General features: G+C 37.0%; 1 pseudogene; it reads right to left on the bottom strand.

The window, feature by feature from the left end:
• Positions 1-6,268: 6,268 nt before the first annotated feature.
• Positions 6,269-6,366, bottom strand: LOC132534494 (U6 spliceosomal RNA; annotated as a pseudogene).
• Between the last annotated feature and the right edge of the window lie 8,173 nt (positions 6,367-14,539).

Raw genomic sequence — 14,539 nt, 5'->3', positions numbered from 1 at the left:
TAGCAACAAAAACAATAAAATATCTAGGAATAAACCTAACCACAGAAGTGAAAGACTTGTATACTGAAAATTATGAATCACTACTCAAGGAAATTGAAAAAGACATAAAGAAGTGGAAAGATATTTCATGTTCATTGGTTGGAAGAATTAACATCATGAAAATGAATATACTACTCTGAGCCATATACAAATTTAATGATATCCCCATCAAGATCACAACCATATTTTTTCAGGAGACTAGAAAATATCATACAAATGTTTATCTAGAACCTGAAAAGACCTCAAATTGCCAAAACAATCTTGAGAAGAAAGAACAGAACTGGAGGCATCACACTCCCAGATCTCAAATTGTATTATAGGGCCATTGTCATCAAAACTGCTTGGTACTGGAACTTGAATAGAACACTCATCAGTGGGGTAGAATTAAGAGCCTGGAAGTAAGCCTCCACACCTATGTATATCAATTCTTTGCCAATTTTGTCCAGACTATGAAATGGGGAACAGAGAGTCTCTTCAACAAATGGTGTTGGAACAAATGTGTTGAAACATATAGAAGAATGAAACTGAACCACTATATATCACCAAACACAAAAGTAAATTCCAAGTGGGTCAAGGATTTGGGTGTTAGATCACAAACTATCAGATAGTTAGAGGATAACACTGTCAGAGCTCTTTCGCATAAATTTTAAAGACATCTTCAATGTAACAAATCCAATTACAAAGAAGGCTAAGGCAAGTATAAGCCTATGTCTCTACATCAAAATAAAAACTTTTGCAAAACAAAGAAAACCAATGCCCAAACCAAGAGACCCCTCACAGAATGGGAGAAGATCTTTACATGCCATATATCAGACAATAGTTTAATAACCAAAATATATAAAGAGCTTGCAAATGTCAACAAGACAACAAGTGACCCCATCCAAAAATGGAGAGAGGGCATGGATAGACTATTCACCTCAGGAAAGATCCAAAAGACCTAGAAACACATGATAAATGATCCAAGTCTTTAATTGTCAGATAAATGCAAATAAAAACAACAATGAGATACTACTTCACTCCTGTGAGAATGTCATACATAAGAAAATGTAGTAGCAAAAAATGCTAGAGAGGTTGTAGCGTCAAAGGAACCCTCCTGCATTGCTGGTGTTAATGTAAATTGGCCCAACCTCTGTGGAGAATAACCTGGAGAGCTCTAAGAATGCTAGAAATTGACCTACCCTATGATCCTGCAATTCCTTTCTTGGGGATATATCCTATGGAACTCAACACACACATCCAAGATTTGTGTATACCTATGTTCTTAGCTGCAGAATTTGTAATAGCCAAAACCTGGAAGCAACCCAGGTGTCCAACAACAGAAGCGTGGCTGAGCAAGTTGTGGTATATATACACAATGGAAAACTACTCAGCTATTAAAAATGGTGAGTTCATTGTTTTTAGCCCATCTTGGATGCAGCTTGAAGAAATCATGTTAAGTGAAATAATCAAGAAACAGAAGGATGAATATGGGATGACCTCACTCTCTGGCAGCTGTTGAAAAACAAGATAAGAAGAGAAAACAGAAGTATAACCTGAACTTGAGTTGGTATACTGCATCAAAGTAAATGTCTCTGGGGTTGTTGGGTGGGTAGGGGGAGAGTAGAGGTCCAAAAAGGATGACCAAGGACCAAGTGGAGGTTGTATTGTTATTATGTGGAAAATTGAGAAATGTTATGCATGTACAAACTATTGTATTTACTGTCAAATTTAAAACATTAATCTCTCAATAATGAAATTTAAATAATAATAATGTGCTCAGAGGATTGCAAACAGAATTAACCCAGACTCAAAGACACCAAGATACATCATATTTAGAATGAACAGGGATATGGGTAAAAAATGATCTTGAATGCTGCAAGAGAAAAAAGACTCACCTAAAGAGGAAATCCCGTAAGATCAGCAGCAGATTTCTCCATACAAGCAATACAGCCAGAATAGAATGGCAAGATATCTACTGAGTGCTCAATGAGAAAGGCTTTCAACCATGACTATTGTATCCTGCTAGACTGTCATTCATACTAGATGGAGACATAAAAACCTCAACAAGCAACAGTTGAAGGAATCAACTATCACCAAGCCTGCCCTACAAGAAGTTCTGAAAGGTCTTTGAAAAATAGTCACATTATTTTTAAGGGGATAAACAAGATTTAAAAATCATGGGATTCACTAAATTAAAATTAGGTGTCTTTTTTGTAAAAAAAAAAAAAGAAAGAAAGAAAGAAAGAAAGAAAGAAAGAAAGAAAGAAAAGTAATCCCATTATAAACATGTCATATATAAGAACACTAAAATTTTAGAATAATTACATTAAAATATCTTAATTCTATAATGTCAATAAATGTCAATGGCCTGAATTCACCTATTAGAAGGCACAGAGTAGGAAGATGGATCAGAAAACACAACCCAATCATATGTTTTCTGCAGTAATCCCACCTAACTCAACAAGACAAACACAGACTCAAAGTGAAAGGATAGAAAACTACCATGCAAGCCAATGGATCACAAAAATGAGCAAGAACACCTATTCTCAATCTGACATGATAGACCTTAAAAATAAGTAAATTTTGCAAGACAGGGATAGAAATCATTTAAGGCTCAGAGAATCAAGAGGTCTTAATGATTATTAACAACTATGCACCCAAATGAGAGACCATCTAAATACATCAAGCATCTACTGAAACTGTGACAGCAATAAATTAACAGAAACACAGTAGTAGTAGGGGATTTCAATACCCTTCAGATGTTAAACCAGAAACTATCAAATACTTAGAGGAAAATATTGGCAGAACTCTTTTCCATATAAATTTTAAAGGCAACTTCCATGAAACAAATCCAATTCCAAAAAAAACCCCAAAAACAATAAACACAAAGCAGAACTTGGACTGGGTCTGTTGTATTGCACCAAAGTAAAGGACTCGTGAATGGGGGTGTGGGGTGTTCAGGTCCTGGAACATGATGGCAGAGGAGGACCTAGAGGCCATTGAGTTGTTATAGGGAAAACTGAGAAATGTGAACTGGGGTAGATGGCATAATGGTTATGCAAAGAGACTCTTATTCCTGAGGTTCCAATGTTTCAGTTTCATGGTGAATTCACCTTATTTACCCCATCTAGGATGGAGCTCGAAGCTATCACGTTAAGTGAGATAAGTCAGAAACAGAAAGATGAATATGGGATGACCTCACTTACAGGCAGAAGTTGAAAAACAAGATCAGAAGGGAAAACTCTAAGGAGAACTTGGACTGGAGTTAGTGTATTGCATCAAAGTAAATGGCTCTGGGGTAGGAGAGAAGGTTCAGGTCCTGAAACATGATGACAGAGGAGGACCCACTGGGTCCACATATTGTTATGTGGAAATGTCATATATGTACAAACTATTGTTTTACTGTTGACTATAAACCATTAATCCCCCCAAAAGAAAATTTTTAAAAAGTCAGCAAAGGAAAAAAATCAAATTTAAAAAATAAGTAAATGAACAGTCTTTAGTGAACTGCATATCTTAGCAATTGGGAAGTGAGGATATTTACAGTCAGTCCAATGATTTCTTGCAGTTGGAAAAGTGAAAAAGTTATCTGGGATTGACATAGAAAATAGAGAAATAGAATCCACAATCTCTACCTCTTGGCAAGAAAAGGAAGATGACCTACTAAATTGCTGACTGTTGGGAAGACGTGATCTCGTATGCTAAACAAGAAGGAAGGCTGGGCCATGTGGGTGTTAATTAGCAAAAGTCATTAGCATAGTCTCATTGTATGTAACCTCAGAAGGACTTAAGAGTAGATATTTAAGGTGACTGGTGGAAAGCTCTTTGCTCTTTTGCCCTCATGGGCTCTTGCTAGGCTTGCTGTTCCTGGTGATTCACTCTCTGGCTTGTTCGTTTTTCTTCCTTCTGGAATCTAAGCAGCTTGAAACCAAAGGCTAAAAAATAGGGACACTTAAGACTCATATCTCATGGCTAACTAGTTCTTTCCTCCTTTACATTTTTACTAAGGTTCATCAGAACCTAGTAAACATGCCGATTTTATAAATCCCCCAAAAGGAGTTCTTTTATTATACAACAGCTGATTACCTTGATAAGAGGGAGACAGTGACTGTTCAGGACTAATCGGGAGTCTGTTTTGACCTTAACATCTGGCATAAAATAATATGCATATCAAATAAGTATTTGAAAATATCAGCTTTGGGACTTCTTGAAGTCTGCTTATAGCATTTTCAGTAGAATACAAAGAATTCTGCTACACGTGGTCTATTACTATTTTATAAGTTGCAGGAACCTAGTTCACTCACTATATTTCTTTGCAAAGTTGTTCACTTTATGAAAGACAAGAACTTCCATTTATCCTAGATTCAACCACCTCTATATATCTTAGATTTGAGTTCACCTGGCTATCCTGTATAAATCAATTATTACTACATATGACACATACCTTCCAAATGAAACTACTAACCACTTACTTTAAAAACGTGAGAGGGAAACTCAAGATGAAATTAGTGTACTTCTAGAGAATCCAAGGCAGTATTATTGATGTGACTAGATGCAATGGAAGGATATAGCTGAAGTTCAAACACAAGTAGGAGAGTCAAAACTACCTTAGAGAATTACTTGGCAGTCTGTTGGTCTCAACTAAATCAAAGCTACCATTGGCTCCATGCCAGTTATCCAGCTACTGCCTTTTTGCTAAGGATTGTCTTGAGAGCTGCCAAGCCTGTGAGGTCAACCTCCAAACTCCTTTAGCTTGGCAAAGTCTTTCTTAACACATGGGACTAGGCAATTACATTTCAGCTTGCATGTTTTCCAACAAAGTTACAGATCCCAGATACAGGTTAGTGCCTATGGTACTGTGCACATGTGATCATATCTCCATAATTGCTTAATTTTTCTCTGTGATTAGACTTAGATCTATTAATCTTGGAAATTTAGTAGAATGGCCTAAAGAAGGCACTATAAATTCTCAAATTGAGTATTTATTACTTAGGCCTAGATACCTTTCTCTCCTACCATGACTTCCCTCATTTTCTCTAACCATTCAACTAGCTATACAAAAGAAAGTACGATTTACTCTTCAAACTTTTTGGTCTTTTCTGATAGGACATCAATATCATTGTCATCCCTTTCCAATCCTTAGAAGAAACACTATATACAGTTGGCCAAGAGATATATTGGTAAAAACAACAATAACAAAAACATTATATATGTATTTTATTATTATAAAATAAAAATTACTATCAAGTAATGGAAATTTTCTCTATTAAAACTTTGTATTGTAATTATATTATTATTATTTTATTACTTTCAGGGTTATCACTGGGGCTTGGTGCAGGCACTACGAATCCACTGCTCCTAGCAGCTATTTTTTTCCATTTTATTGGATAAGACAGGGAGAAATTGAGGGGGGGGGCAACAGAGAGGAAGAAAGAAAGATAGAAACCTGTCAACCTACTTTGTCGACCTACATCTCTGCTGGAGGTGGGGATCTGGAAGCTCAAACCAGGATCCTTGTGCAGGACCTTTTGCTTAGTAATATGTACACTTAACCAGGTGTGACACCTCCTGACCCCTTTACAAATTTTATTATAATCATCAAACAAGCAAATGCAAAAAAACTGGAGGTTAATGTAGACCCCACTAAAAACATATGCCTATTTGCTTTCTAACTCAAGGCCAGAATCCAGAAGCCTAATACTGACTTGAATAGAAAACATGATATTCAATGCTTTCGTTACTGAGAGAAAGCCTATTACTTGTCAGACAAAGAAGGGACTACAAAACTGGAAAAGAGAGAGACTAGCCCACTGAATGATGGCTATTTTGGCCAATACCAGACCACCTTATCACCTGGTTTTGTATTCCATCGAATTCTATGAACCTAGTGTACAGTTGGTTACCTCTCCTTTTCACCACTGGTTACTTTAATCAGAAATGTCATCAGAAACCCTTTTGTGGGCCTCAGCAGGACCTTACCCTCACAATGGTAAGGACTGCCACACTCACCAAAGGGAGACTAGGCTATCCTATACTACCACCGGGAAATACTGGTCCTATAATAAGGGCAGCCTAGAATGTTCCCAGATTTAACCATGAAATGTAAAATCAGACTTACAAGGACTTGAAGGCTCCTGTATGAAATATGAATATACATGGGTCTCAGGTCAGATTGCTATGGTAAACAGTTAATTGTATTTATATATATATTTCAAGTTCAGGAGCTATTCATTTTTTTCTTTTTTTCTTTCAAAATATGGAATGCTTCACGAATCATCCTTGTGCAGGGGCCATGCTAATCTTCTCTGTATCGATCCAATTTTAGTATATGTGCTGCCGAATGAGCACTCAGGAGCTATTCTTAGGGGCAAATCTTAACCTGGATTTCAATTTTTTTTATCTCCCCTGACACCATCTTTCCAGACAATATTTCTAGTTTACCTCCATCTTAGTAGTTAAGCTCAAGCAAAGATTACTAATGTTCTGGGCTCCTAGGAACATAACTAAAATAAACATCCTATTTTTTTTCTACCTTAGGTTACCTATTCTCATTCACCCTATTCCCACTCTTTGCTTCCTGTTTCTTAAATATTTTGGCCTGCTCTGTATCTTACTACCTTTCAGCTACCAAGTTGCATATGCTACTATGATTCCATCCTGATCTCTCTAGGCAGATGACCCCACCTCTCTAGATCCCTATCCTATTAGGAAAAGATAGAGGGGCAGATGGTGATGCACCTGGTTAAGCACACACCTTATACTGTGCAAGGATTCAGGTTCAAGCCCACGGTCCCCACCTGCAGGGAGCAAGCTTCATGACTGGTGAAGCAGGGCTGCAAGTATCTCTCCATTTCTCTCCCTCCCCTCTCAATTTTTCTCTGTCTCTATCCAATAATAAGTAAAAATATTTTGAAAAAAGAAAAGAGGAAGTAGGGTGGTAGCTCAGCAGGTTGAGCGCATATGACGTGAAGCAGAAGGACCCGCGTTAAGGATTCTGGTTTAGGCCCTGGTTCCCCACCTGTAGGGGAGTCACTTCACAAGCGGTGAAGCGGGTCTGCAAGTGTCTATCTTTCTCTTCCCCCCTCTGTCTTCCCCTTCTCTCTCCATTTCTCTCTGTCCTGTCTAACAACCAGGACACCAATAACAACAACAATAATAACTACAACAGCAAGGGCAACAAAAGGGAAAATAAATAAATAAATATTTTAAAAAAGAAAATAAAAGATAGAGACAGACTAGGGGTATGCACTGACCTGCTAGTGTCCACGCCCAGTGGAGAAACAACTACAGAAGCCAGAGCTCCTTCCTTCTGCACCCCTAAAAGAATTCCATTGAGACCCAGAACATTTGTCACCAGATATCCTTGTTTTTATACTAAAACTAAAAGGGAAGATAATCTGAAAAACATTAGAAGTCATGTGCTATTTCATTTATCAGAGAGGAAGGAAGAAAAAGAAAGGATACTCAGAAGTAGTAATAGGTGTAAGTGTGACTTAAAATGAAGTAAAGAAAGGGCCATAAAAGTGAAAAAAATTGGAGAGAGAGAGAGAGACAGAGAGATAGATTTGTATATCACTATTAAATTCCTAATTAAAAAAAATTTTTTTTTTTTTTTTAGCCACCAGGTTCCAGATGCTAGCATGATGCCAACCAGACTTCCCTGGACAGACAACCCCACCAATGTGTCCTGGAGCTCTGATTCCCCAGAGCCCCACCCCACTAGGGAAAGAGAGAGGCAGGCTGGGAGTATGGATCAACCTGTCAACACCCATGTTCAGAGGAGAAGCAGTTACAGAAGCCAGACCTTCCACCTTCTGCATCCCACAATGACCTTGGTCCATACTCCCAGAGGGTTAAAGAATAGGAAAGCTATCAAAGGAGGGGATGGGATATGGTGTTCTGGTGGTGCGAGTTACATGGAATTGTACCTCTCCTATCCTACGGTTTTGTCAGTTCTCCATTTTATAAATAAACGAAGAACAAAAGGTATTTTTTAAAGAAAGAATTACCTGGTAGCATAGAGAAGTAACAGTCTATACCAATCCAAAAATCTGTCATTGGCAAAGGGTTGATATTAAATCTAAATAGATGCCTTTTGTTTGTTTTTCTGATTTTAAAGAAATAGATATCTCATTTATACTAGGGAAAGTCCATTGATTAAAATGAAACATAGAACCATGAGCAAGTAATGTGACTTTGTCTTCCAAGCTGGAGTTCCACAAGTCTACCCAGATTTTTGTTTTGTTTTGTTTTGTTTTTTTACATTTGTACTCTTTAAAAAAATTCATGATTTAGTAATTATTAACAAGACTGTAAGATAGCAGGGGTATAATTTCAGACAGTTCCCACCACCAGAGTTTCCCCCCTCCATTTAAAGCCCCCTTATTCTTTATTTATCTAGGAGTATGGACCAAAATTCTTTTTAAAAATACATATATTTTTATGGGCCTGGGTGGTGGTGTACCTGGTTGAGCTCACATGTTACAATGTGCAAGGACCCAAGTTCAAGTCCCCAGTCCCCACCTGCAAGAGGAAAACTTTGCAAGTGGTGAAGCAGGGCTACAGGTCTCTCTCTCTCTCTTTCTCTCTCTCTTTCTAGTTATATCCCTCTTCCCTCTTGATTTCTAGCTATCTCTATTAAATAAATAAAGATAATAAATTTTTTAAAAGATTTAAAGATATTTTTATTATCTTTATTGAATAGAGATAGTCAGAAATAGAGAAGGAAGGGGGAGATACAGAGGGAAAGTGACAGAGAGACACCTGCAGTCCTGCTTTACTACTTGCAGAGCTTCCTCCCTGCAGGTGGGACCATGGGCACAAAACTTGTTCCTTGTGCATCATAACATGTGTGCTTAACCAGGTGTGCCACCACCCAGCCCTGCCAAAATTCTTTGTGGGATGCATAAAGTGGAAGGTCTGGCTTCTGTAACAACTCTGCTGTACTTCGACATTAGCAGGTTGATACATACCCCAAGCCTGTTTCTGTCTTTTCCTAGTGGGGTAGGGCTCTGGAAAGCTAAGATTCCATGACACATTGGTGAGATTGCCCAGGGAAGTCAGGATGGCATCATGGTAGCAACTGCAACTTGATAGCTGAAAGGCAATAAAATAGAAGCAGGATAAATTGTTTTATAAAAAGCAAACCCAAAGGTAAGAATAGAGCAGATGAGAGCTGGGTAGTGACACACATGGTTGAGCACACAAGTTACAGTGTGCAAGGACACGGATTTGAGCCCCCATTCCCCCCTGCAGGGGGAAAGCTTTGCAAGTGGTGGAGCTGCTGGTGCCACTCTATTTCTCTCCCTATCACCCCCTTCCCTCTCAATTTCTGGCTGTCTCTATCCAATAAATAAATAAATAAATAAATAAATAAACAAATTTTAAATAAAATAAAGTTAAAAAATAACTGAACAGATGAAACTAGGAGTCTTCATGTGGGTAGTAGCTAGGAAGTCTATTTTCAGTATGTTCTAAGAGGTCCAAGACTTTAGTAATTTTTACCTGAGGCTGATAGCTAGCATTCAGACTAAAAGTATTGTATAGGAAGATGGTGTCAGAGTTGAGGATAAAGCTTGAACATTAGATTAGGGTGATCCGGGAGGTGGTACAATAGATAAAGCACTGAACTTTCAAGCATGAGGTCTCAGTTTCAAACCCCAGCAGCACATGTACCAGTGTGATGTCTGGTTCTTTCTCTCCTCCTATCATTCTCATTAATAAATAAATAAAATAAAAAAAAGAAAATTAGATTAGGGTAGAGAGTATCCCCCAAATACAGGGAAATTATGTAAGCACTTTCTTTAAATCTGAGCTAGGGCTCATATATATTCATATTTTTAGCACATGGGCCTGTGTAACCTCTGAGTCCCTGTCAGTCTGAGCTCACAGTCCATGGTCACAGCTGGGAACATTCATAGGCAGAGAAGCAGGTCTTCAAGTGCCTATCTTTCTCACCTCCTCTCTGTCTTCCCCTCCTCTCTCGATTTCTATTTGTGCTATCCAACAACAATGATAAGCAACAAAGGCAACAAAACAGAAAAAATAGCCTCCAGGAGCAGTGGATTATTAGTGCAGGCACCAAGTCCCAGAGATAACCCTGGAGGCAAAAAAATATATATATATGTTTATGCCAGAGGCTCCAGAAAACCCGAGTTTAATTTCAGCCATCACCATAATACTGGAACTGGACCATACTTTGATTAAAAAAAAAAAAAGAAAAGAAAGAACAAAGTATATATAACACATATATATGGTTTAAAAATATTTCAAAGTGACTACATATATGATAAAGCAATACATAAAACCAAATGAATTGTCCTTATACATTTTGTGTATGATATCTTTAAAACAAAGTATGAAATCAATAAAAAGAGGCATGTTCTACAACTAAGTCGTTTATTGTAATGGCTCTTCTTTCTTGCATTCTCTTAAACTTGCACTTTATTTCTAATTTCTGTATATGATTCTTCAGCTCAGTTTGTAACAAGAAAATTACAATAAGTAATAATAAGTTATCACAGGGTTTCATTTCCCTGCTTAGTCTTACTAATGTCATCTGAGGACACATTGCTTATGTATTAGAGAAGTAAAGACATGTGACTTGGAAGTTCCTACTATTGCTATTGTATTATATTATCTTAAATAGTAAATGTAACTCCAAATTTAAATATCTGCTTAAAGAAAGAAATAACAATGGGGATAACAATAACTATAATGATATACAAATACTTTATATACCAATACTTTAAATAACAATAACTTTAAACAATAGCTTTAAACAATAACTTTAAATAACAATAACTATAATGATATACAAGTACTTTTAGCTTTTCTTTAAAAAAAAACTATGTTTTCTTTTATTTTCTGTAATTCTTATTGTCTTTTTGGACAGCACAAAGATGATAATCCAGAACAATTTACTTATTTATTTATCTATTTATTTATTATTTGTAATTTCTTTATTGGGGGATTCATGGTTTATAGTCAACTGCAAAATACAATAGTTTGTACATGCATAAATAACATTTCCCAGTTTTCCACATAACAATACAATTTTCACTAAGTCCTTCTCTGCCATCATGCTCCAGGACCTAAACCCTACCCCCTAACCCCAGAGTCTTTTATTTTGGTTAAATATGTGAATTCCAGTCCAAATTCTGCTCAGTGTTTTCCCTTTTGATCTTGTTTTTCAACTTCTGCCAATGAGTGAAATCATCCCATGTTCACTTTTCTGTTTCTGACTTATCTCACTTAACATGATTCCTTCAAGCTCCATCCAAGATGGGGTGAAGAAAGTGAAATCACCATTTTTAATAGTTTTTTAATAGTACCCATATATATATATATATATATATATATATATATATATATATATATATACCACAACTTAATCAGCCACTAGTTTGTTGTTGGACACCTAATCTGAAATCTTTTAAACTACTCCTAAGACTTAAAACTTCAAAGTAATAATGCCCATTTTATATTTTATGACAATAATAATGTCAGTGTTAACAAATCTTTGAAAAATTAACAAGTGGCATTTTTCCTCTTAAAATAGTTCTCAATGCTTTTTAAATTGTTTATTGTGCATAGATTATCAAATTTAGATAACCAAAATCTGTACTTATAGTGAAAAAAATACTCTATATCCAAAAATTATTCAAATTACTTTACCTCTCAAACAATATACATATATTAAACATAATATACCTGACTGTTAATGAAATTATTTTTGTTTAATAAATTAACATGATGTTTTCAGGATGCTAGTTCACTTTAGTTGTGATTATATGTATATTGAAATGCCTGCATGCATATATGAACACAATGAAGTAGAAAACATAAAATCAAGTATCTAAGGTTATAGATAATCTAACAAATGAGGAAAAAAATAAAGCAAAAGGTATTCACTCCTAAAGAGTTTTTTTTTTTAATTTCTTTACTGGCTTAATCAAGCATTTAATCTTTATTTTGAAGGGAAGCAAGCAGTGAGCTTCTTACTGTTGTGACTGCCTGATGAGTGCCTTAGTTAGAGTAACCCTGGAGGCAATATGAGGGCAGCAAGTAGAACCTGGTAGTTTACTCTCGATTTGTCTGTGCTGTGCAATTCCTTTCACAGGTAGAGAGCTATTTAATGGCTGAGAAGATAAAGTTTACAGAGGAATCACAGCACTCAGGCTGTATATACTAACATTAGAGCTACAGTGTCACAATTCAAACTACAGGTTTGTCATTGGCTAGGTTGTGTGACATCTATCAAGCTACTTAAACTTTTTGTCCTGCATATTTCTCATTTGTAAATGTGAGATGAAAAGAATTAAATAAATCCATCCTAGTAAACTGCTGAGAAAAATATCTAGAGGCCAATAATCACTCCATGCCCTGGTACGTAAACAAGAGAGGATTATAAGAGGTACTAAATTCCAGGCTTGCCAACTCTGTGTATAAAAAATGGACACTTTTATCTGATATAAAATATGTAAAGATCTTTCATTCAGCAGGATTAAGGTTACTCTTAGTTTTGGTGATAGTTTCTTTGAGTGTGCAGAAGTTTCTCAGTTTTATATAGACCAGTTGGTTTATTTTCTTTGCTGTTGGATTTGATTCTTCAAAGACATTTCCAAAGCAAACATCATGAAACATTCTGTTATTGTTTTCTTCTTGTGTTTGATGACTTCTGGTCAAACACTCAAATCTTTGATCCATATAATATACATTTTGTACGTGGTAATATGTGATAGTCCAGTCTTATTATTCTGCATGTTTCTATGTAAATTTCCCAGCACCATGGGAAGACTCTCATAAATATATGAAAGGTCACAAAATGGGGATCAGGCGGTAGTGCAGCGTGTTAAGCGCACATGGTGCAAACAGCAAAGACCAACATAAGGATCCTGGTTCGAGTTCCCGGCTCCCCAACTGCAGGAGGGGTTGCTCCTTGGGTGGTGAAACAGGTCTGCTAGTGTCTTTCTCTCCCCCTCTCTATCTCTCATCGTCTCTCTAATTCCCTTTGTCCTGTCCAACAATAACAAAAATGACAACAATAATACTGACAACAAGGGCAACAAAATGGCCTCCAGGAGCAGTGGAGTCATAGTGCAGGCACCGAGCCCCAGGAATAACCCTGGAAGCAGAAAAAAAAAAAGCACAAACAACAACAAAAACCAACACCATTAAAAATAGGGAGGGACTGGAGCAGGTGGTTGCACACCTGGTTTACAATGCACTTATTACAGTATTCAAGGACGCAATTGAGCCCTTGGTCCCCACCTGCAGGGAGAAAGCTTCATGAGTAGTGAAGCAGTACTGCACGTGTCTCTCTCTCCCTCTGTACCTCCCCCCTTCTTTCTCGATTTCTTGCTGTCTTTAGCTAATAAATAAATAAACAAATAAATAAATATGATAAAAATGTTAAAAATAGGAAAAGGAAATAGATAAAAATCAATAGAATTTTTACTAAAAAGCCAATAGACCTAAAAATCACTGATACAATACAGACAACAAAGATATATCACTTTACACCTGTGAAAACATCATACATTAGAAAGGACAGAAGTAACAAATACTGGTTAGGATATTGGGGAAAATAAACATTTTACACTTTGGGAATATTTAGACACCATGAAAAACAGTCTGGAGGGACCAGGAGCACCTGGTAAAACACAAACTTACTATGTACTATATTGTCTCTCTCTCTCTCTCTCTATCTATCTTCCCCCTTTCCTCTCCATTTCTGTTGAGCCGTGCCGTGGAGAAGAGAGAGAGGAAATCTGGAGCGAAGAGGGAACACAAATCTTTATTTGTGCTGGCACCTCAGAGTTGGGTGAGAGAGAAGCAGGTTGGGCCACGTGGAGGTAGCAAAAATGGCCGCCTCACGCAGCAACCTTTCCTGCGTCTAAACACCGAAGTGAAGGGCCGGCAAGAGAGAGAGGTGCGGAAGAAGGGCTTTTATGGGAGTAGCTCTCTCGAAAATGGGAAGGGGGAGGAGTAACCATAGCACTACAACTATTGTGGGGAATAGACAATGCCCTGAGGGCACAACATGGCGGAACAGGGGCTCCGAGAATGTCCCAACTCTCGAGGGAACTAGCAATAGCCTGAGGGGACAACATGGCAGATGTGACTGCATCTGCACAATTTCCCAGCACATTTCCCCTTAGAATACTAGAAATTCATCTTTCTTTTTCTGGTTTATCTCACTTAATATGATTCCTTCAAGCTCTATCCAAGATGAAATTAAGAAGATGAATTCACTAGTTTTTAATAGCTGAGTAATATATATATATTCACAACTTATTCAGTCACTCATGTTGTTGGACAACTAAGTTGCTTCCAGATTTTGGCTATTACAGATTTTGCTGCCAAGAACATAGGTATACACAGATCTTTTTGGATGGGTGTGTTTTGTTCCTTAGGATGAATATGGGATAATCCTGCTCATAGACAGAATTTAGGAAATAAGACAGAAGGGAAAACACAAAGCAAAACTTGGACTGGATTTGGTATATTGCATCATAGT

Source organism: Erinaceus europaeus, chromosome 18, assembly GCF_950295315.1.
Source record: "Erinaceus europaeus chromosome 18, mEriEur2.1, whole genome shotgun sequence".
NCBI lineage: Eukaryota > Metazoa > Chordata > Mammalia > Eulipotyphla > Erinaceidae > Erinaceus > Erinaceus europaeus.
The sequence above is the reverse complement of the archived record's forward strand: the minus strand, read 5'-3'. Positions and strand labels throughout refer to the sequence as shown.